This window comes from Leptinotarsa decemlineata, unplaced genomic scaffold, assembly GCF_025532065.1.
Source record: "Leptinotarsa decemlineata unplaced genomic scaffold, Ldec_3_MD MMD2_tig00026363_RagTag_RagTag, whole genome shotgun sequence".
Classification (NCBI taxonomy): Eukaryota; Metazoa; Arthropoda; class Insecta; order Coleoptera; family Chrysomelidae; genus Leptinotarsa; species Leptinotarsa decemlineata.
Window position 1 is genome coordinate 1,380,608 of NW_027412706.1, and position 24,330 is coordinate 1,404,937.

Below are 24,330 nucleotides of genomic sequence, written 5' to 3' on the forward strand. Positions count from 1 at the left end.
TTACTTAATAGCAAACTTGAAAATAAAAGTTCTTCAGGTTATGACGAACTCCCTATGTTTCTTCTGAAAAAGAGTCTCCGTGTTGTAATAAAACCTCTACTTCACTTGGTGAATCTGTCATTCAGTAAAGGAGCATTCCCTAAGCAAATGAAGATAGGTAAAATCATACCAGTGTATAAAAAAATAGTCGTAAATTACTGGAGAACTACAGACCTGTAACAATTTCATCAAGGTAAAAATATTCGAATATGCTTTTTTAAATAGACTTCTATCATTCGCTCATCATAATTACATCTCTACAAAAAACCAACATGGGTTTCTGAATGAAAAATTCACCACTACAGCTTTACATTCATACAATAGAGAGATTCTGGACTATATTGAAGCAGGCGAGTGCTCTGCGATATTCTGCGATCTCAGCAGGGCATTCCACCGTGTTGATCATCATATTCTTCTAAGTAAGCTATACAGTTACGGTATAAGGGTAATACCAATGGCATGGGTAACGGATTATCTTCATCACAGAAAACATTAACAATGTTACTTCCAGCATGGCCCTCTCCGAATTAGGAGTACCTCAAGGGTCGATATTGGGACCTATATTGTTTATATTGTACATAAATGATTTGGAGTATGCAACGCCCGGAACATTCATAACAATGTATGCAGATGATACGTCGATTATAATCTCTGACAAATCAGATTCAGTTTTGAAAGAAAAATGTAAGTATGTTTTTGGAAGTATTAATAAATGGTTTTCTGCGAACAATTTGTTTTTGAACGCGAAGAAAACATATTCAATGAGATTTCATCATCGGCAACGGGAATGTGATGTGATCAGTTTTAGAACAATTGATAATTCCGACACAGTAACAACAGAATGTACGAGCTTAACATTTTTAGGTCTTCACATTGATGAATGTTTGAATTGGCAGAACCACTGTGAGTTCCTAATCAATACAATTAATTGTATTTCATATCAGTTTCGAAATATTAGGCAGGTTTTGAATGTTGATCAGATGCTGAGGCTGTACTATGCTCAGGTTGATTCCAGACTAAGATATGGAGTGTGCTTCTGGGGTCTTTCCTCTCGCTGCTCTGACGTTTTTACAGCACAAAAAAAACTCATACGTATCATTAGTGGCATAAGTAACCGTGATTCATGCAGAAATGCTTTTGAAAATTTTAGAATTCCAACTGTTCCCAGTCTTTTAATTTTCGACTTATGCTTGTCTGTTTTTGAGAATAGAAACAAAGGGTTTGTACCAAATAAATGTGAGCATAATATTGATACAAGATCAAAAACAATATTTTTGTACCATTTGCAAAAACTAAATTGGCTTTTGTATCACCCGATCAGATGGCTCCACGTGCCTTTGATTTGCTCCAAGATATTATAAAAAAATCCAAAACCATATGTATATCTTCAAAAGAAAACTCAAGGATTTTCTTGTTGATAACTGTTATTATCGCTTTGAAGAATTTATGTGTATTAGTAGGTAGTTATCATTATCTTTTTTTTTTCAGGAACTTCTAGTCTCCGATCTCTTTTGTTTTTTTCTATTTGACGATTCCTATACAAATATTTTAACTTTGTCAAAAATGAGGAAAATAAAGAATCATCATTATTATTATTATTATAAGAAAGATTAACGAGTTTGTCGCTCATATCGATAGAATCTGATTGATTTTAAAGAAGTGATTTACTTTTGCCCATCTGAAATCTAAAAGGGTTCCTCTTCAAATAACATAGATTTTTAAGCACTAACCTGTAAATGCTAAAAAGTTACTTTTGTGGACTCTATTACATTCATCTATTCGTTTCATGTGATTGTTTTTCTTTGTCTATTCTAACAAAATAGTGTTCTGTCAGTCATAGGGGCCCCATTATCCTATTATGCCCAGGGCCTCCAATAGGTTAAAGACGGCCCTGGCTCTTCAGTACCAATTTGGATAATTATCCAGATTGGTACTGAAGAGCCCTGAGGCAAGTGTCTTACGGGGAAATATCGATGTCTACCAGTGAGCATGACAGTGTTCCATGTAAGTGAAATGTTTACCTTTCATTTAGTATAGGTACTGTGTAGAACTCTTGGAGGAGTGAAGGCCAAAACATTTTTTTTTTCATAAACTAATCCCTCCTTATGATATACCCCTTAAAATTCAAGTGTCTTTTCATTCATATCATGAGTTTAAAAATATTTTTACTTCAAAATAGATTTCGAAATGAATTTGTTGGTACTCATTTTAATTAATTCTCAATTTGTTGAGCTAAACCGTTTTTCATATATTCATATTACTGATGTGACTGTAATGATCCAGAAGTATTAGATGCTACCGAAGCTATCTAATCTAATAAAATTTCCCAAACCTCCATTTATTACTGAATTATCCCAGCAAATTGTCAAAAAATATTTTCAGTATCTCCTGGACTGATGGCATTATAATGAAATGAATTTTAAAATAAACTGTCTACAAAGAAGTTACTTTGAAATACAAACAAACTGGAAGAAAAAACCCTCTCGAAACAACTAACGGGTGATTTTTAAGAGGTATAGGATTTGATTTTCAAAACAACACCAAAAAATTGGAAAAAATTGATGAAATCTTCATTGGAATCGATAGAACGATCAATATAATTTAATGTTTGAAGATGATTTCATGCAAATGTTGTCTGCGGCTCCGCTTTAGATGGCCCATGCGCAAGGTCCAATTTTGGCACACCCTCTCTAACATATCGACCAGTATTTCACGTATGAATGTTTCAATATTGGCTTCCAGAGCGTCAGTCGTTGCTGGTTTATCCCTGTAGACATGACCCCACAAAAAATAATCCAAAAGCGGTAAATCACACGATTTAGGAGGCCAATTGACGAGCTTCAAACGTGAGATAAACTGTTCACCGAAGGCGGCTCTTTATTTGGCCATTGTTTCGCGTGTCGTGTGACATGTGGTACCGTCTTGTTGAAACCACATGTCAGGCATGTCCAATTCTTCCATTTTGGGCAACAAAAAATCGTCAATCAATCATCACACGGTAGCGCTCGCCATGCACAGTAACGTTCCGGCCATTGTCGTCTTTGAAGAAGTACGGCCGATGATGCCACCAACACATAATTCACACCAAACAGTGACTTTTTCGGGATGCATCGGTAGCTCTTGCAATACTTGTTGCTGATCTTCACTCCAGATGCGGCAATTTTGCTTGTTAACGTATCCATTCAACAAAAAATGAGCCTCGTCGCTGAACACAAGTTTTCAATGAAAATGTGGATCTTAATCCAACTTTTTCAGCGCCCATTCGCCAAATGTTAGACGTTGTGGGAGGTCGTGTGGCTTCAATTCATGCACCAGCTGTATCTTATAAGGTTTAATACCCAAATACTTCTGCAAAATTTTTCACGTAGTGTAGTAACAGAGGCCCAATTGCTGTGAACGGCGGCGAATCGACATTTCACGGTCATCACGAACACTGGCGGATACAGCCGCAATATTTTCTTCGGTGCTCACTCTACGTATGCGTGTTGGTGGTTTAATGTCCAATAATGTAAACTGTGTTCGAAATTTAGTCACAAGCTTCCGAATAGCTCCCTCAGTAAGCCGACGAAACTGCCCATAAATTGGAAGAAGTGTACTTTCTTCACCAAGCATGAATTTTGATAATAAAATTCAATAATTTGCAAGCGTTGTTCATTCGTACGTCGATTCATGGTTAAATTATAGACCAAACTGAACAAGTTTGACAATGACACAAGACACGATTCACGCGTGAACTATCAAAAACAGTGTTGCCAAAAAGATACCAGCAAAAAATCACTCATTACTTTCATTTGATAGTTCGTACTGGGACCTCTGGCGTAAAATTGATCTATTGAAAACACTTTCCCAACACCAGAACAAAATACGGTTAGTCACAATATATCCAGAAGACGCTAACTTGGTTAGGGAAACTACCTTCATATAAAAATGAACTACACGAAAGAAACTACTTTTATATGCACATTAAATTATACAAAAAGACACTTTTTCATATTCAGTTTCTACTTCAAACATTCGCTATGAAATTGAATCAGATATCATTCACAACAATGCTAAACAATATAGTATACTCGTATAAAAGAGATTAAATTTCTTCTTTTCCGCAACAATCTTGATATTACAAGATGAAGCAGTCAATTCATTTAACCATTACGACCTTCGCTTATTCGATTAAATCCGAGCCGTTGGAATCTTGTTTGAATTGAAAGGGGTACATTATTATCAGGAAAGATTCATTTTTGTGGAAGAAAGGTTGTAGCTTTCTACTTCTCTATCTTCATACAATAAAAGGAAGGAAGAAAACAATTAATTTCAGAGTAAACTTCTTACAAAAATGGGTAGATTATGCATAGGGGTTACTTTCAGATACGAAATGAAAAAAGAGCCCTTTTGAAACAACTAATTTCATATAACATATAAACATTAACGACCAAGCGGTCGTTGTGGAATCGAATCAGATATCATTCACAAAAACGCTACATAATATAGTATAAAAAAGAAATAATATTTCACTTACCATGTTTCTATAAAATTAGTTGTTTCGAAATTACTCTTTCTTTCGTCTAGTTCAATGTTTATATGGAAGTAGTTGTTTCAAAAGGGCTTTTTTCTACAGTTTTTATCTGAAAGTAACTTATATGCAAAATCTACACATCTTCGTAAAAAAACTATTTTGGAATCAGTTGCGTTTTTTCTTTCTTTGAAACTTTCCCATATTTTTGGTTTAGAGATGAAGAAGCGAAAGCCATAACCTTCCTTTCCCAAAAATTAATCAAAAACAATAAAGATAAAATTTCGGTGTCAAATAGATCAGGAGTACACAAGCTGACTTGTGGCTCTTGCCTAAAACTGTATACCGGCCAAACAGTGAGAACATTTTCCCAAATAATTAAAGAACATTGACGTAGTTTTGTAAATAGAAAGATCAATGCCACATTTGCAAACCAACTTTTGGTAGAAGGACATGAATCATGAATATGACGTGTTACATTCAGAAGAGAAGAGCTTGAAACTCAATCTTTCAGAATGTTTAGAAATCAATAGATTCAGTAAATCGGGTAATTTACTGAATGATCAATTAGAGTTGAATAACTCTCCGTCACTAAATATTTTTTCAAATGTGGAAACTGGGACAAAAGTTCAGGTAATTTAAGTCATTAAAAATTATGGTAAAAATCAGATACCTACTTGAAATGTAGGTATTTCAAATTAGGTATTGAGCATTGAATATGCCGTAGAAGATAGTTGGTAAAGCCACTCCCAAAGAAGCCATTGTATGGCGAAACACGTGTTGCGTGTTGAGATTTGCGAAAATCTCCTAATAGTAAGTTTTTTGAACACGTTACTAATCTTCTCCACAAATGTATTCCTTTCAATTCAAATAAAATAAACTTATAAGTCGCAAGTTTCATGTGCAAAAGTTTTGTTTCAATGTCGAGCCATAAAAATATTTAAAAAAATTTCATATACATTAGACTTATTTTTCATTCAAAGTGTTGAATCCTCTATAACAAATACCTCTTTTTTACTGGGAGTACTGAAGATTGGCAAAGGATTGAAAAGGTTAATAGGTTTTTTGCCATTTTCATTTTATTGTGCTTCTGTCAAATATCAACCCTATAATAAAATAACCCTTCAGACCAATTTTACCTCGATGGCAAAAAATAAAAATCAGCAGAGAATTTAGCAATAACTGTAAAAAAGGGTTGTATTTGCAATGCCAGGTAAAGGATTGCGAATTCTCAAGAAGTTCCCTAATATAAATCAGTCCACCAATATTTCATATTTTCTTAAAAGTAAAATACGAAATTTCGAAAATGAATTGTTGAAATGAGTTCAGGTACTTACAAAAAAGTAGAGTTGAACATTTCAGTCAAACCCTTATATTTTACTTCTATCCACATGAAACTTGGAAGGAAGTTTGGCGAAATTCAAAATTTCGTCATTGTTTGATCGAAAATAACAATAAGCTTACTGGATTTGATAGAAGATCTCTCATCGAATTAATAATCTTGATAACTCAACACTCTTATAATGAATGATATGAGAGTCAATGAGGTGGATCCTCATACTATCTCTATTTGCAGACGTTTTCAAACTCTAAAGAGTAAAACTCTTTGTTAATACATAATGTATTCTCACTATTTCTACTCATAGATCTTATCAATCTCTGAAGTGTGAAATGTCCTAGCACTACACAGCCTAAAATAGTTGGTACGACAAGGAGATGAACAATCAGCAAATTGTTGAATATAGTTTCGAAAGGTATTTTTTTATTGAAACAAACCGCATCAACCAAAAGATATTTACAAACAGTCACTACATTAATTGTAAAATCATATTTTGTAGGACAAGTTCAGAGCACTTAAGTAATTAAAAATCTTTCTAGCACTAAAATAGCTCAAGGTTTCCTGGGTTTCCTTGAATATTTTGAGCCCATCAGGCTAGCAAGGCGAATCCAGCAAAATTGCAAAAAAATACATCAAAAATACATAAGTTGCTAATTAGTTGCCAAAACAACGATTTTGTTGCTCGTGCCGATCCCTAGAAATCGCAAATAATGCTATCGTGACATCATGGTAGCAAGGTAACTCAATAAATTATATACTTTCCCTTTGATCTTCAAAGAATATTTAGTTGCCATTTAGTTGCTAAACCTTGGATATACCGAAAAAAATTGAAATAATGTTTTTTCATTTTTTATGATCTTGCTATCTTGAAACTATTTTTTCCTGGAATTAAAGATGATCTAAATTTGTTACTCACCAAAAGTGAACTTAAGTACACCTTGAGTTACAGCAACGAAATAAGTAACAGCAACAAAATAATTGAAACCGATCGGCCGATTTTCATTTTTTTTTTATTTTCCATGTTCTTGCTATCTTCAAAAACTTGTTTTCCTCAAAATAAAAAGTGTTTCAAATTTGTTGCTCACTAGGACTATACTCAAATACACCTTGAGTATCAGCAATAAATATTTGAAACCGATCGGCCGATTTAAATTTTTTTTTCAGATTCCTCATTCTTGCTACTTTGAAACTGATTTTCTTTGGAATGAAAAGTATTTTAAATTTATTCGGAATGTACTCAAATACACCTTGAGTATCAGCAACAAAATAGGTGAAACCGATCGGACGATTTTTAATTTTTTTTTCTCTTTCCTCGATCTTGCTATCTTGATACTGGTTTTCCTTAGGATAAAAAAAGTTCCAAATTCATTGCTCACCAGGAGTATACTCAAATACACCTTGAGTATCAGCAACAAAATAGATGAAACCGATCGGCCGATTTTCATTTTTTTTTTATTACATATATTACATATCCATTACATATAAATAAAGGCTGAGGACAAAGTCCTACGTAAGCCTAAAAACGAAGGATATCAACAAGTTAATATCATGCATGCAAAAAGGAAAAAAAATTAATATATGCATAGAGCCGATTAAGCAAATAAGCAAAAAATGTCTATTTTGTTTTAGAAACTGTTCACTGAGTCGGAATTCATAACATCGTTGGGTAAGTTATTCCATGTTTCGAAAATACGATTCACCAAACAATATTGTCTCTGCCTCGTTGCGAATTTTTCCTTTTTTTATTTGAGTGTGTGACCACGTAACCGCGAATCATTGTTGAAAACAAAAAGTTCTTTCTGATTAGCATAGTTATACTTAGCAATACGGAAAGATATGATGAGGTCCCCACGGAGTCGACGTTGGTCATAAGCTAGCAGTTGTGCCATCCTCGATCTTTCGGGATAGGTTGGACTCACTTCACCAAAAGTCATACGTGTGGCTCGACGCTGTACATTTTCCAACAAGTCCCTATCGCGCACCAGAACAGGACACCACACTGGATCTGCATATTCCATGATTGGACGAACGTAGGTTTTGTAGAGTTTTATGGAACTTGAATATGATAGATGGAGGAACGTTTTGCGGATGAGGTAAATCAGTGTGTTTGCGCGTTTGCATGTGGACATTATATGTTAAGTCGGTATCAATAGTCACTCCCAAGTCTACATGTGAGGACACTGTACGTAATGATTGACCGCTTATCGTGTACGTATGGAGTGGATTGTTCTTTTCTTGATGAAGTACGACGCATTTGTCGACGTTAAGAGGTAGAAGCCAATCCTCGCACCACTGACTAATCGAGTTGAGGTCTTCTTGAAGAGAATGATGTTCGACTAAGGCATTTCCATACAGTTTAGTATCATCGGCATAGAACGACTTGCTGGACTTTATGTGAAGAGCAAGATCACTTGCATAAACAACGAAGAGGAGCGGGCCAAGAACAGATACCTGGGGAACTCCGCTTGTGACTTGTCTGTGCGAAGAAAGAAAGTGATCCACTTTGACCGAGAAAGTTCTATCTGTCGTATAATTTTCAATCCATAGGTTTAGTTGGCCTCGAATACCGTGTGTGTCAAGTTTGTGCATTAGCCTCCTCACTGGGACCCTGTCGAAAGCCTTGGCAAAGTCAAGATAAACGATATCTGTTGGTATTTTCCTATCGTAAGCTGTCGTTCAATCGTTCATGCATTGTAGTAGATTGCTCGTGGTTGATCTACCTTTGACGAAACCATGTTGTTCTGGTGGTATGATTGCGTTTTTTGTTAAAAATTCTTACATATCTTCTACGATGATGGATTCCATTACTTTGGAGGGTACGGACAAAAGACTAATGGGCCTGTAGTTAATTGGATTGAGTTTATCGCCTTTTTTGAAAATAGTCGTAACAGATGCCTTCTTTCAAGCCCGTGGGATGCGAGATTTTGCGAAAGTTATGTTCGATCCGAAATTGCAAAATTTTGATCCAAAAAACCGTTGCATGAGCATTGCTCAGAAACTGTTGAAAAACATATGATGGAATTGGCCGATACTTGATGGAAATCTATAACTAACATATTCAAAAAACATACTTCATTGTGAGATTTTTGCTGGACAGTTTTACAAAAACGCAACACGTGTTTCGCCATACCATGGCTTCTTCGGGCGTGTTCTCACTAACTATATTATACATATTCAATGCTTAATATACCTAATTTTACTATTTGAAGAACCTACATTTCAAGTTTCACCTGAGTTTGTGATGAATTGAATTACCTGAGCCTATGTCCCAGTTTCCACATTTGAAAAAATACTTAGTAACCGGAGTTATTCAATTCTAATTGATCATTTGGTGAATTACCCAAATTATTGAATCTAAACAGTCTGGAAGATTGAGTTTAAAAATATTCTCTTCTGAATGTAACACGTCGTATTCGTGATTGAACTCATGTTCTTCTGCTGAAAGGTGATTTGCGGATATGCAATTGGTCTTTTTATTCACAAAACTACTTATGCTCTTTAATTCTTTGGTCAATATGCATTTTTGGGCAAAAGCCGCAAGTCAGTTTATATACTCCTGATCTATCCGACATCGAAGTTTTGTCTTTATTGTTTTGAACAAATTTAATCAGACTATTATTCATTCTGTAAGCTATGTTTACGCATTCTTTCTTTAAAAAAATGGGCAATATTATTCGTTGATTCACCCAAATATGGCAATGTCCTATAACTGACGTCATCGCGTCTTGAATTTGGGTAGACCTGGTTTATGCCTTGCTTTTGTAGTTTTTTGGAAAGAATGGAGTCTATTATATCTATTTTATAACAGATATTTATTGTAATTTTTCTGATCAAACATAGATTTCCCTGGAAATTACTCTCAAACAATGGAATATTCAATAGTCTGTGAAGCATAGGTACTATTGTTTGCAGCAACTTTGAGCTGGTAAGGGTGTATGGTGAAATTATGTATGATAATGTTCGTTTAAGATGGTTTGTGGAAAATTGCAAATTCATGTTTATTGTTATTTTTTGTTATTTTTCCTATTAGTTAAGTCAAGGTAATTTATTGAATTATTTACCTTCCACTCAGTGGTAAATTTTATTGACAGGTGAATGGAATTGTACCTTCCTCTCAGTGATGAATTTTATTGACAGGTGAATGGAATTGACATATTCAACGAACTTGCCTAGTTGCCTATCTGTACCAGTAAAAGAGACTAAAATATTATCTATGTATCTGTAGCAGTTCAAAAAACTGTTACTTAACTGATCGATGTGGATTTCATACTTTATGTTATCTATGAAAATTTCCGCCAGCAAAAGACTCAAAGGGTTCCCTATTTTAAGTCCTTCACTGCATAAATAAAATTTTTGGTCAAACTGTAAATAATTTTGAGATAGACAAATAGAAAGTGAATCTGAAATTTCATGTTTAATCAGTGGATTCACATGGTTTTTGTCTAAGAGACGCTCAACCAGTCCAACTGTTTCAATTGATCTTATTTATACCAGAAATATCTATACTAAATCTCAGCGTGAAATTGGTATAGGTTTGAATCAATTTCATAAAGATTTCTGAGATTTTCACGGTAGGTGCCGTTACAAACGACAGCACACTTCGAAACGGGCAATTAGTTTTGTGTAATTCAATAAGAGAATACAGTTTTGATAGTTGTGGATTCATGATCAATGCTCTATATTCATCCTTTCCATTCGTAACCAATTCTATTGTTTCAAAGGTTTTCTTATCCTCTTTCTGGTATATAGTTGTAGGATCATTTCTAGAATCTCATAGCTCCCTGAATTAAGGAAATCTTGAGTTTTGTCTACGTAGTCATTTTTATACAATGCATATACATATACATATGCTCTCGTAAAAATCACTTCAGTATCCTTAGCTTTTTGCTTGATTGATTTTGCAATTTTAATTTCTCCATTAGACTGAATTTGATCAACAGATTCAGATTTCAAAATATTTGCCGCGACATGTTTGTTATAACTACAAGTACCTCTCAAAGCCTTCTATACCTGAACATTCTATGGTCGTAGAATTAATATATGGTTTTATGTTATGACCGAGACCTTTTTCTAACAATCTCGCTTCATTTGGTGTGATTTTTGTGTCGGATTTACAAATCTGTCGAAAAACTTATGATTGGATAGTTTTCCAAACTTTGGATCTGTTTCTTGGGAAGCCTAAACTGAATCAATCGTTAGAATTTATTCATTTGTATCAGAAATTTTTTGTGAATTACGTGAAAAGTTACTTTTTGCATGATCTACACATCTTTTTCTTCGGTTCATTGTTAAAATTGATTCCTTCTTATTTTTTTGGAAAATTCCTCACATTTTTTGTATCAAGATTGAGAAGTAGAAGTCCAAAAACTGTCTTTCCCAAAACTGAGTATATAGTTATGATATCGGAACCAAATCCAATCGTCCCAACGGAAGAACCCAGGAGAGCCAAGACCGAAAAAAGCACAGCAAGTTCAACCAAATATTAAAGTTTTGCCCACTGTTTTTTCGATTACGGTGACGTAGTGGACGGGGAGTTCTTGCCGCATGGTTGTACGGTCAGTAAGGAATATCATCTTGAAGTTATACGCCACTCGCGAGAAGCAATACGAAGAAAACGTCCGGTATTATGGAAAACATTGAATGGCTTTTGCATCACAAACATGAACCTGCTAACTCGTAATTGCTTGTTCGTAATTTTTTTGGCCGAAAACAACACCGTAATCATACCTCACCCACCGTATTTACCAGATTTGACCCCCTGCGACTTTTTTCTGGCACGAGTGTGTTATATTTGACGAGGACTACTTTGAAGAAGACAAAATAGAAATTCATGAATAAACAAATGAAAATAATGAATTAAAATGAAAATCATTCTTATTTTATTGAACAGACAGCATTACCTGTTATCGTCTTAGGTGTTTTTCAGTTTCACATGTGATTTTTTTTTGTTTTGAGAACGGATTTTTTTTCCGGAAAGATAATCATCCAAAGAAAGCTCATTACAAGAATTACATTTGAATTGAAGGGGTTATATTTTTAGAAGTGATCAATTTTTAGGAAAGAAAGTTTTTGGCTTTCTACTACTCCATCTTGATACAAAAAACAAGGATGAGGGAATCTTCCAAGGAAAGGAAGGAAGTAATCAATTCTAAATTAAGTAACTCTATACATGGATATGTAGATCATGCAAAGAAGATACTTTTCTCTATTCAGTTTGTATTTCAAACATTCGTTGTGGAATGCAAATCAGATAACATTCACATGAATTCTACTTTAAATCAATAGTAATAAATTGCACTTACATGGAACACTGTCACCCTCACTGGTATACACCGATGTTTCGCCCTAAGACACTTGCCCCAATGCTCTTCATTTTTAATGTCACGGAATAAGCTTGATCTGCTTATGTCATCGATGACATCGTAATATCATTCATTCACCTATTTGATTTAATCCCAGCCAACAGGAATCTTATTTGAATTGAAGGGGTTATATTTTTAGGAGTGATTAATTTTTGGGAAAGAAATTAAATTTTTTTCATTGATGATTCAGTTTGCGAAGAAAATTTATGAATACGACAAATAACTGACTAGTAGGACTCTTCAGTGCTTTATAATTGGCATTTACTTTTCAGGGTATATAGCTCTTCACTTTAATCCGCCAGACTCCCTATTGATTCATCTTCATTCATTTTTCAAATTGTGGGAGATTGAAAACCCAAAAAAAACAGCAAGAATATTTGACTCTTCCATAAAAAATATCTTTCAAAGAACGATGTACTCTGTTTCCCAATAATAATATATACTTTACCGGGTCCACCATATTTTTGTACCGCTAACGTATCGCAAACAAAATATTCTATGAGCGTTTTGTATTTGTCTTGTCACATCATTCCAATGGTATATCCTTAGCCAAGTTCCGTCCAGATAATAAATCTTTCTATCCTCACGTCACAACTAGCTCATCTGCCTTAAATAATGTCTCCTCCAGCAAATAATTTCATCATGGTCGATTGAGAGTGATTGTTTGTTTTGTTTTTCCAATTACTCCAAAGTGTTTTACAATTTCATTCTGCCTATTTCTAGAGACATACGTTTTGGCACAGTCATGTCCCTGAAATTGCAAAGGCTGCTTCCCAAAAGCTTGGAACACTGTTCCGGACCAGAAAACTGTACACACCTCAGCAACTTCTGAAGTTGCTAGATTCCCTCCAGAAAAGAGCCATACGCCTGATTGGAGACACAAAAATCACTTGCAACTTCTATAGTCTGGAACATCTGAGCAAGGTTGGAGATTTGTCTCTTTTATAGATACTTTCACGGGAGGATGTTCAAGTGACTTGGCATATTTGATTCCACCAAGAGCGGTACATATCAGAAATACGCAACGGAATGTGGCTGCTCATCGTTTTGACGTTCAACTCAGTACACTTCGACTTTCACTGTTCAAGAACAATTTCATTTGGAGAACTGCGTTAATGTGAAATGAACTTCCTTAGAACGTTTTTCCAAATAGATTTAATCTCCAGCGATTCAAATCCAATGCAAATCGCTACTTTTGCACATGCGCCGCTTTTCGAGCGCCTTAAAAATATTGGAAATTCAAAATACCAAATGTTTTGTTGTCCCGTATTTTCGATAAGATTTGTAGCTTATTTCGTTGTTAACATTTTTAACCTTCTATGGTAAATTGCGACTTATTTTCCAGGTACTGATTCAACCCTTAATAACAATTTATGACAGTTTGCGAAATTTTAACTCTTTGCAGAAAGGCTACGAAAGTAATAAATTTATTGACGACCATAAAATAGAAGGATTTGAAAGGGAAAGTGAGACGGCGGCACACTTGAAATTTGAACCCCTTTCTGTCCTGTCATAAAGACATGGGCGTTCTGTTTACGAAAACACAGTTATTTTCAATATTGGATTAAATCTTGAGAAAACTATGTTTTTCGAAAGGGTTAAGGATGACTTATTGTAGATATTTTAGTAGATTATTATATTATAATAGTCCCATGCACAGGGTTCTTGATAATATAAAATGATCTTGTAGGTATTCCTGTTGTGAAACGCTTGCAGAAAACTATCAAATTAGAGGTTGCCTATATTTTTTCTGTCGTAGTATCACATTGGTTTTCAACTGATAATAATGATTTTTGATGAATTTCTCTCAAATCTATCAATTTTAAATAAAAAAAGAAGTCCCTATCTACCTGAAGACAACACAAAAAAAGGTAATCACAGTCTTCAAAAAGATTCAGTACGTTAAATAAAACTGACGCCATTGCAACCATTCTCCATCACGGGTGTCGCATCGGTTTGTCAGGCTGCTTGTTTTTTTTTTTTTCGCGTGATAGTTTTAATTTTGCAATAACTCATTGGATATTCATTTGAACTATGTGGTGTGGAATGCAATTATAATATTCTGATATGCATTTACCTAATGTAAACAAAGAGAGAAATGCTACAGAATATAATACCGAATATCAGAATATAAGCCATGGTACCCAAGGGAAAGTTGTTGGGGCTTTTGCTATTTGTCATTTATTCAAATGGAATTGTGGAATTGGCCGCGGTGGTAGTGTGGCCGGCTCACGATCGGAAAGTCGTGGGTTCGATTCTCGCCTCGACCAGATATTTTTCTCGAGAGAATGTATCTGTTTGAAGCTGGGATGATTCTGCAACCGTGTTAGGAATCACACGTTAAAAGGTAAGACTTCGTTAGTCCTCAGCTCGCACAAGTTTCTCAACTTCTGAGAGTTGTCGTTCGTATGGGAGCGACAGCTGATCAACGGAAAAACAGATTTTAAACAGATTTTCAAACAGAAATTTCGTTCTATGAACCCTACTGGATGCATTTGTTTTGCTGACGACACAACCCTTATACATTCGCAAACAGATCTTGTTGAACTCAACACACTTATAGTAAAAACCAGAGACAAAGCTCAAATTTGGTACACAATGAATCGAATGAAAATAAATCAGGATGGAAACCAAAACATCACCTCGCCAATCGAATGTCATTATACAAAATTGTACATAAATCAGAATGTTCAAATTATAGGCCTATTTTTTTTGATATCATGTCTGAATCCCTAATTAAAAATCGAAATAATAGCTTTATGGATAATTTTAATATCTTATATCCTCTACAGTTCGGATTTAGACCAGCCAATTCTACTCCAGATGCAATAGAATTGGTAACGTCTAAACTATATAGTACTCTCGATAAAGACAAAACAGCGCTTTGTATCTTTGTGGATCTGGCTAAAGTCTTCGATACGGTGAGCCATGGAAAATGCTTGATTCGATGGAAAAAATGAGTATTGGGATACTTGTCTACATTTGATGAAAAGCTATCTTTCTAATAGGGTTCAGTATGTTGATATTGTAGGAATTCTCAGTGAATATAGAACAGTAAAATTTGTTGTCCCACAAGGAACTATAATTGAACCCTGTTTGTTCAATATTCACCTCAATAATTTGTTCTCTGTTGAAACAAAAAGTCAAATTGTCAGTTTTGCAAATAACACTGTCGGTTTTTATGAAGGTGACAACTGGTATGATCTCATAAACACCGTATTTTCAGAAAATTAAAATATGGCTTGACTCTCGGCTTTCAACAATAACAGAAAATTATAAGTCTTTCATCAACATTTCAACTTTATAAACAAATATTAAGTATCAAATATGGCAAACCAATTAACCAAAGTGATCTCTTGAATTTCAAAATTTCACAGTAGGTACTTCATACGTTGAATCGATTTTGCAATTGATCTGAAATGAAACCGCCATTTGAAACATACCTCAGTAAACCAGTATAACGTATTAATCATCTATTTTGGAATATAAAGTAGCAAACAAAATATCTTTTATAGCAAGTTATGTTTCATAAATTTGACTGTTTTAAATAAAAAAACACAATTTTGTTTAAAATGTATCATCCCATGCTAAGGAGAAATCCTTTATGGGTTGTTACTCAGCAAAATTTTACGAAAATCGTTGTGTTCTAGAAAAGTCAAATTATTGAGGCATAACTGTGCGTAACCAACAAATTTGAAATATATGTGTTTACTTGTCACTATCTAGGTTTCACCTTGTGTGGGTACTTCTTAATCATCTATTTTTTAAATACTCTCTTTTATATGATGGTTATTTAATGTTTTGATATAGATACAGAAGTTAATAATCGGACATTGCACTCAAAAAAGTAGCAAACCATAGACAGTGCAGCCAAGAGTGAGAATGGGCAACACTTGGTTTTCAAAAGAAAAATAAATACAAATGCACGGAGCCACCAGAAGGAGCCAGACGCACATTTATGGTTTCAGCTGATAGATCTTGTGTTTACAAGAAAACTATCAGAATCACCACGGATATAGTTACAGATATATATAGACGAAACCATTTCACATATTTATTTTTGACAAACGTACCAATGTTAAGCCTCTGTGATTGAGAGAGTGCACATTATAATACTTATGGGAAGCCCAATATATTCTAGATGAAAATAGATTTACTAAAAAAATTAAGCCACGGTTTCGTATTATCTCTAACTGCAAAAAACTTGAAGCTGTATTTCAAAGAAATTATTTCATGTATCTACCTCTTTTTATTAGTAGTGCCGAAGGGATTCGCAAAAGGATTAAAAAGGGTTTTTGCCTTTGACATTTCATTGTAGTTCTAGCAAGAGAATCTCAACTTCGCAATAAAATAACCCTTCAGATGTATTTTATGATGGTTGCAAAAAATAAATAAATAAAAAATAGCAGAATTTTTGACAATAACTGTAAAAAGAATTGAACCTTAATTGTCAGGTAAAGGATTGTTGGAGGTATGTTTCATTTTGAAACATCAGAATATTGGACGTAATTGGAAAATATGTCTTTATATTAATGTAAATAAGAGATAATTCGAAAATACCGTTGAAAATTTCCGTTTAAGGCTTTCATTTAACCACAAACTTTACAAGCTCAACCTGTACCAATACCACATTTTCTTCAATTAAATGAGAGTCGGTTGGAACAGTACTTTGTGCTATATCTGTTTAAAAAATCTGTTTTTCCGTTAACCAGGTGTCGCCTCCCTACAAACGACAACTCTCAAAAGTTGAAACTTGTGTGAGCGAAGGACTAATGAGGTCTTAACTTTTAACGTGGGATTCCTAACACGGGTTGGACGATAGCAAGTGAAAATCGATCATCCGGCCTGTGGACATTTTCAAACTTCAGAATTCAAAATTTCTTCTATTGCTTAATGTACTCTGAAAAAATATAGGATGAACGGGAAATAGGACAAATGGGAAATTATGTTTGAAGATAGATATGAACAAGGAACAAACTTGTAGACAAATTAATGATTCCATCTTCATTTTGAACCAGTCCTTGGATTTGTACATCAAACCCCTCGAACCTGTTGATTACAACGTTGTGTTTCTTTTTTTGAGCTTCTCCAATGCGAATGTGAATCAATTTTTTGAATAAAAAATTGTTTGACATTGTTAAGAAACATTCTCATTCATTGTTTATCCAAGTGTGAATCAATTTTATTTCATAACAAAGATCTGAATAGAAATTTAGACTTACAGACTTACTTATGGACTATTAAGACTCCGTAGATATCCACCCTTTTCACTTTTCCTCGACCAATTATATTTTCTGTTAATAAACTTAAAAAATAGATTTTCAGAATGCAGTTCCCTAAAACATCAGGTATTTTTCACAATTCTACCCTCCAATTCCTGGGCTATTCCTTATAATACAGACTATTTATCAAAAAATCAAAATCAGCAAAAATGAGGAATAAAAATTCCTATGTTCTTTCACCACTTGTATTTATAATTAACGTTACTGCAGTTTCGTCCTATAAAGATATTTTCAAACGAATACAATATACAATGAAGTTAATTGCTATGTTTTTTATCACCTGTATTTGTAACCAACGTACTGCAGTTTTGTCCTTCAAGGACATTTTTAAACGAATACAGTATACAATGAAGTTTATTCCTATGTTTTTGTTATCACTTTTGTCCTTATAGGACGAAACTGCAGTAATGTCAGTTACAAATAGAAGTAATGTCAGTTACAAACATAAGTAGTGAAAAACATAGAAAATTTTATTTCTCATTTTTCAAAAGAATCATAATACACCTATGTTTGAACACGTGATTTGCATGCTGATTTGTGAGATATTTCGTGGAAAATACACGTTTAGTATAGCAATACAAAAACCATATATAAACATTTCAGAAAAAAAATCGTTATATGCAAAATTTAGGAGAAAAACTGGTTTTCCAAAATTCTAAATTTCCTTCTTTAGTCCTAATGAACAAATGATGTTTTTGAAAAAATGATCAGTGAGGGACCTAACTTTTCAGAATTATTGAAATTCAATGATTTTGAAATGCTCTGAATCAGAAAAAATGACCGAAAGCAAATTGAATGAATAAACATTTTTATTTATTGAACTTAAAATTCAGTAATTTCGTGAAAGATTCGTAACAAACAACAATTGAAAAAAAATATTTGCTTTATTTTTGACAGGTATAAATGCTTCACAAAATATTGAAGATCAAAAATGTGAATTCTTGTCGAGTGTCTCGATACTTTCAAAATACATTTTTGAATAAAAATGGCAATAATAATCGAAAAAAATTATAGAATACTTTTCAAACACTATATTCATATATATCTTGAAATCAAGTATTCCGATAACTAATTATATTTGACTATTATATTTTTATTGACGATCCCGCCATCAATTTTTAAGCTGCTTTTGGGACTGCCTAGAAATATATCTACTTCCAAATTAGTTTGTATTTTGCGTAAAAGTTTAACAAACCGATAACTGTTCAAAATGCTTTTTAGTGGGCCATATTTCATTTTATTGCCTTCTTACTGCTAACTGTTTCGATATAAGAATTACTTTTTGTGCAATTTTTATGATTTTCGCATAAAAATTAGGGAGGTGCCGTAAAACTGATCCCTAATATTGCAAACGTTTTACATAATATTTCAACAAACTATTCTACAAATAATATTTCGGAGAACTTTACGGTACACTGCCTGAAATAAAACCATTAAAAATTGGGCAAAATTGCGAGAATCTAGAGGTACCGACACGTTCCGTAAGTTGACTTTGTGATTCGTCATAAAAATAAATGAGGATCTGTTACCTAAAAACTTTCCAAAAGAATATTTGCCTAAAGTCCAGAATTCCACTTTATTGGTTTTCAGTATAATATTTCGTGTGAATGTATTCTTTAAAAAAAAACTTAAAGTTGCATCAGAAGATGGTGGCTTGGGTAGGTTTTGTTAGTTGCTTTGTTTAAAAATGATTCACATTTTAATCGCAGAAAGAGTAACAAAATAATCAATGTGAATTGTAAAACTGATATGGGATGTGGGAACATTGCGAATGGTATTTCAAATTTTGAAATAACTAATAGATGTAATACAGAAAAAAAACACTTTTCCCAAACACTAGAACTGCAACACTCTTCTTGATCACCAAAAGAAAAAGTAACGCCTAGAAAGTGAAAATATTTCCAATAGTAATTTTTATGGTAGAACCACAGTATTTCTGTATACAGTAGTTTCACTCAGCGTCGGTCCCTTTGATGTCGGTGTCCAGGAGTTTCATTTTTTATAATGATGACGTATTTGACACTAATGACATTTCTCCCTATTACAATCTCAACCAAAGCGTGTATACACTGCTCAACATAACAACTATTCATATAAACTGCTCAAAAAAACAGTCTATGAAAACTATGTTGGGCACCTGAGAAAATTGTACAAATGATAATTTTGCATTTGTGTAATATTGAAGTAACCCAGATCATTTGGGCAATGATGAACTAAGTTTCAAGTAGATTTTAAAAATTCATGGAATCGGCAGATGTTCATATTCGAATGTGACAAAATATATTTTCATTTCAACAAGAAAAAAGACAAGATAAAGAACGTGTTTTGTTATTCATGAACCATGGTACGAATCCATGCGAAATTTCTTTGTAGTGATTTTTGGGGCCAAATATAGCATATTCATTTATTGATTGGAGAATGCAAGATGGCGGACGAGTTTGCCGATTCAATTATATTAAGGACCAATTATTAAAAATATTCCTAATCGAATTCATCACTCAAGATTAAGGAATCTGTAGAGCCTATTCTTTCTGAATTATGTAGTTACTATTCAGGACTTGAAGAAGTAAAAAAGTAATTAAGTATGTAGTGTTCAATCATACAAAAATATTTTTTTTGTATGTATGTACTAACTATAAATGTATGTGAGAGTTTTCGGAGTCGGAAGTTATGAATTATTTACACTGTAAGATAATAGGTTGTTTTGCTGCTTCCAGCTTTTATCCAAGTAAAAATTGATAATAAAATCACTGACAAGTCCAAATGCATTTTGACTATACCATTATATATGTTTTCCGACAGAAAACAACTACTTCTTTAGCTAATAACTCGACATATATTGACAAATGTTGATATTTGAATCTATACAAGTCTAGATGTCTAATCAACACCGAAAAGTTGCTGCGTAGATTAAAAGCAGTTATTCTAAATGAAACATGTCCTATTAGTCAGCAACTTCTTATATAATGTAAATTTGACTATCAAAAATACCTTACGACTGTTAACGTTTCGGAATCCAAGTCTCCTCAGACATAAGTGCAAAGCTTCTCACTTTGGAGAAACAACTTTGCAAATAGTGGGACTTCGCCTGATTCGAACAAGGACCCAACTGCGGACCGTTTTGAAGTGTTCCTTATCAATGCAGACCATGCTATCACGGTTGTATACACACAGGGACTCGGTATTCTTCCTAGAGAACTCTTGCACAGTACCATGGTTCATGAATAACAAAACTCGTTCTTCATCTTGTCTTTTCTCTTGTTGAAAATAAAATATATTTTGTCACATCCGATCCCATGAATTTTTAAAATCTACTTGAAACATAGTTCATCGTTGTCGAAATGATCTGGGTTACTTGAATATTACACAAATGCAAAATTATCATTTGTACAATTTTCTTAGGTGCCCAACATGGTTTTCATCGACTGTATTTTTTTGAGCAGTTTATATGAATATTTGTTATGTTGAGCAGTGTTTAAACGATTTGGTTGCGTGCCTGTCTTGAACTCGTCGTTTGCGCAGACCTGAGACTGCAACTCCTGGGTCTGCGTGTAGAAAATTCAAACCAAAAATCACCCGAAGTGGGATTACTGTATATAGTATACTGTGGTAGAACTCTGTATATATCAATTTTAATTTTTTCAGTTATATTATTTTCTCATATCTTTCAATTACGCATTATCTATTTGATTTCGCATGTTTTTCATGTTTAAAATCTGTTTTTCCGTTAATCAGCTGTCGCCCCCATACGAACGACAACTCTCAGAAGTTGAGAAACTTGTGCGAGCTAAGGACTAACGAGGTCTTACCTTTCAACGTGTGATTTCTAACACGGATTATGATTATCATTATTATTATTATGGGAAAAGGTTTCATCAGGTCTCACCAGCACCATTGATGAGACCTATGGCGGATCGAAACATCACTTTCTGATGTAAGATAACGAATGCTTTATTTTTGGTCTCTTTTTTCAAATATTCATAATTGACACTTTGAATTATCATCTATTGATAATCGCCATTCAAAACTGTCGATTATGGCTAATGGACAGTTCGAACTGTATCCAATTATAGAATTATAGACAGTAGTTTTCACGAAATCAAGTTAAAACTACTATCCAGTCTATTTCAGTCCTAGTATTTATATAACTTGCAATCGATGATATATCTTAAGAATTGTAAAATACAAAATGGGAAGCAGTACTATTCGATTTATGTTTGATCACAGTATTTACAGATGAAAAATCAACTGTTTCTACTTTCCAAACCCTTCAACTTTTACGGTTGAATCACGTTCAACTTCAAAATAATAGTTGTGTCCTTGGAGATTTTGAATGAAATGAATGTCTGTTTATACAGACATATATTGGTTTGTCAATATGTATGATTATGAAATTCGAGGTCTGTTCGAAAAATGAGGTGAATTTTCACATTTCTCAAAAAAAAAATTTCATTCATCAATTTCTATTTTGTCTCAATTTTAGTAAGCCCTTGAGATCTCTCAGCGATTCAGTTCTCATCCCCTCAATCGTCGCAAAACGCCGTCTTTTCATAGATCTCCTCAATCTTGGGGACAAGAAAAAGTCATAGAGGGCTGAATATGGTAAATACGGTGGCGAGGCATGGTGGTTATTTTTGGATGGAAAATAACGAACAAGCAATGACGAGTGAGCAGGTGCAATACCGTGATGCAGAAGTCATGATCTGTTTTTCACAATACCGGACGTTTCATTCGTATTGTTTCTCGCAAGCGGCGCATAACGTCAAAATAATACTACTTATTGATCGTACGACCATGTGGATGCACTTCCCCACGGTAAACGAAGAAAGCAGTATGCAAAACCTTATCATTTGATCGAACTTGACATGCTTTTTTGTTCTTGGCTCTCCTGGGCTCTTGTGAAGATTGGACTCTGGTTTCGATGTCATTATCATATAATTCACCACCAGTTATGACCCTTTTGAGCGAATCTGGATTGCCATTGACGTCATTGAACAATTCCTGAGCGATGCTCATGCGATGATTTTTTTTGGAAAAAATTCAGCAATTTTGGAACGAACTTCGTTGACACACGCTTCATGCCCAAAATTTCCGAAAAAATACATGACATATGCCCGCCATCCGATATACCGACATCCTCAGCAACTTGTCTAATAGTGATTGGACATTTCTCCATAACAATTTTCTTCACCTTCTCAACATTTTCTTCGGTAGTTGATGTGCTGTTCTGTCTGACTCAGACTACAACCACCGTATGTCACTGTCAGCAATTCAAGTGTTTTCGAGCACTCAGTTCCAGTTTTACACAAAATTTTATACAAATTCTTTGATCCAAACACGTAAAACACTTCTAGCTTTTATGTCTCTCATGCTTAACATGCTGAACAACTGTTCGAGACGAATGTACCAACAACAAAAATTGCTAATCTAATGTAGGTGCGTATACTGCAAAATTTGAACATTAATCTTATTTTTTGAACAGACCTGTTACATGTACGTTATGACCATTTATTCGATATTCATATCAATCCATTCCGTTGATTGAATTAGCAAAAATTCATTAGAGTGAAACACAAAATAGTGAAATTTTGAAAATGCTGTGATGTGCTAAAGAAACAATTACGAATAAAGATCTCCATGAGAATGCAATAGTGAATAAAATAGAAAAATAAGATATCAAAAATATTTCCATATATTTTCAGTAAAAATTTAAAAATTTTACATAATCCTCCAATCTAACTGATAATTTTTGATTTTTGGGGGTAGACTGTGTAGAGCTATCACTTCAGGTGTCGAGGTGGAGGAGCGACATTCTCATGTAATTTTTTGAACACGAATTGCTGTGGATAAGAAAGGTTTTTGGCTTTCTATTTCTTCATATTTATACCAAAAATGTGGACAGGAGGAAAGAAAGCAATAAGGTTCAAAATAAACTCATTATAAAGATGCGTAGATCATTCAAAAAAGTTACTTTCAAATACAAACTGTTGGAAGAAGCCTTTCCGAAACAACTACTTACACATGAACATTGAATTACACGAACGAAAACGTACATCTGAAAACAACTACTTGAATATTCAACGAAAGTCATTTTTTGTGGAGGAAAATCATTTCATCGACCATTTTTTGGGTAGTTTTTACCGTCCACAATCTGAAAAATATAAAAATTATAATGGACAACTTTATACAAGTGTAGAAAGGGCAAACTTTTTAGTTTTTCCCGTTGAGTTACTTATCGGGGTAAACTAAAAAGTTTGTCCTTTCTACACTTGTATGAAGTTCTCCATTATAATCTATATATATTTCTCAGATTGTGGAAGGTAAAAAATACCCAAAAAAGATCGATGAAAAACTACTTGAACTACTTTGAATTTTCTGTGACAATTGTCAACCGCATTGGGTCTTACTGTATGGTTTGCTACAATGCGTTTCAAATAATTTCGGGAAACAGCAGGACGAATGAATCCTCGCCAAAAATATTGAATAGTTATTGTTACTCACTTAGGAATGGTACACCGTATCGAATCAATACCGGCATTAGGCATGTCGCAAATATGGTTTTTATACCTCTTGGAACATCCTCCTGACAAGTAGTATATATTTTGAACCCTTCCTTGAAATTTTAAATTGTACGGCCATAAACCGAAATTGCATATTTTATGGTTACCAATTTGTGTAATAAATTTCAAAGGGTTTGCCCAATATCGACAGCACACTTACCGAGGGTATTCGTGAACCCACAAATATAGTCAGGCTTAAAGACTAGATTTTTTTTCATGTTCGAAGAGCATTTTTTGC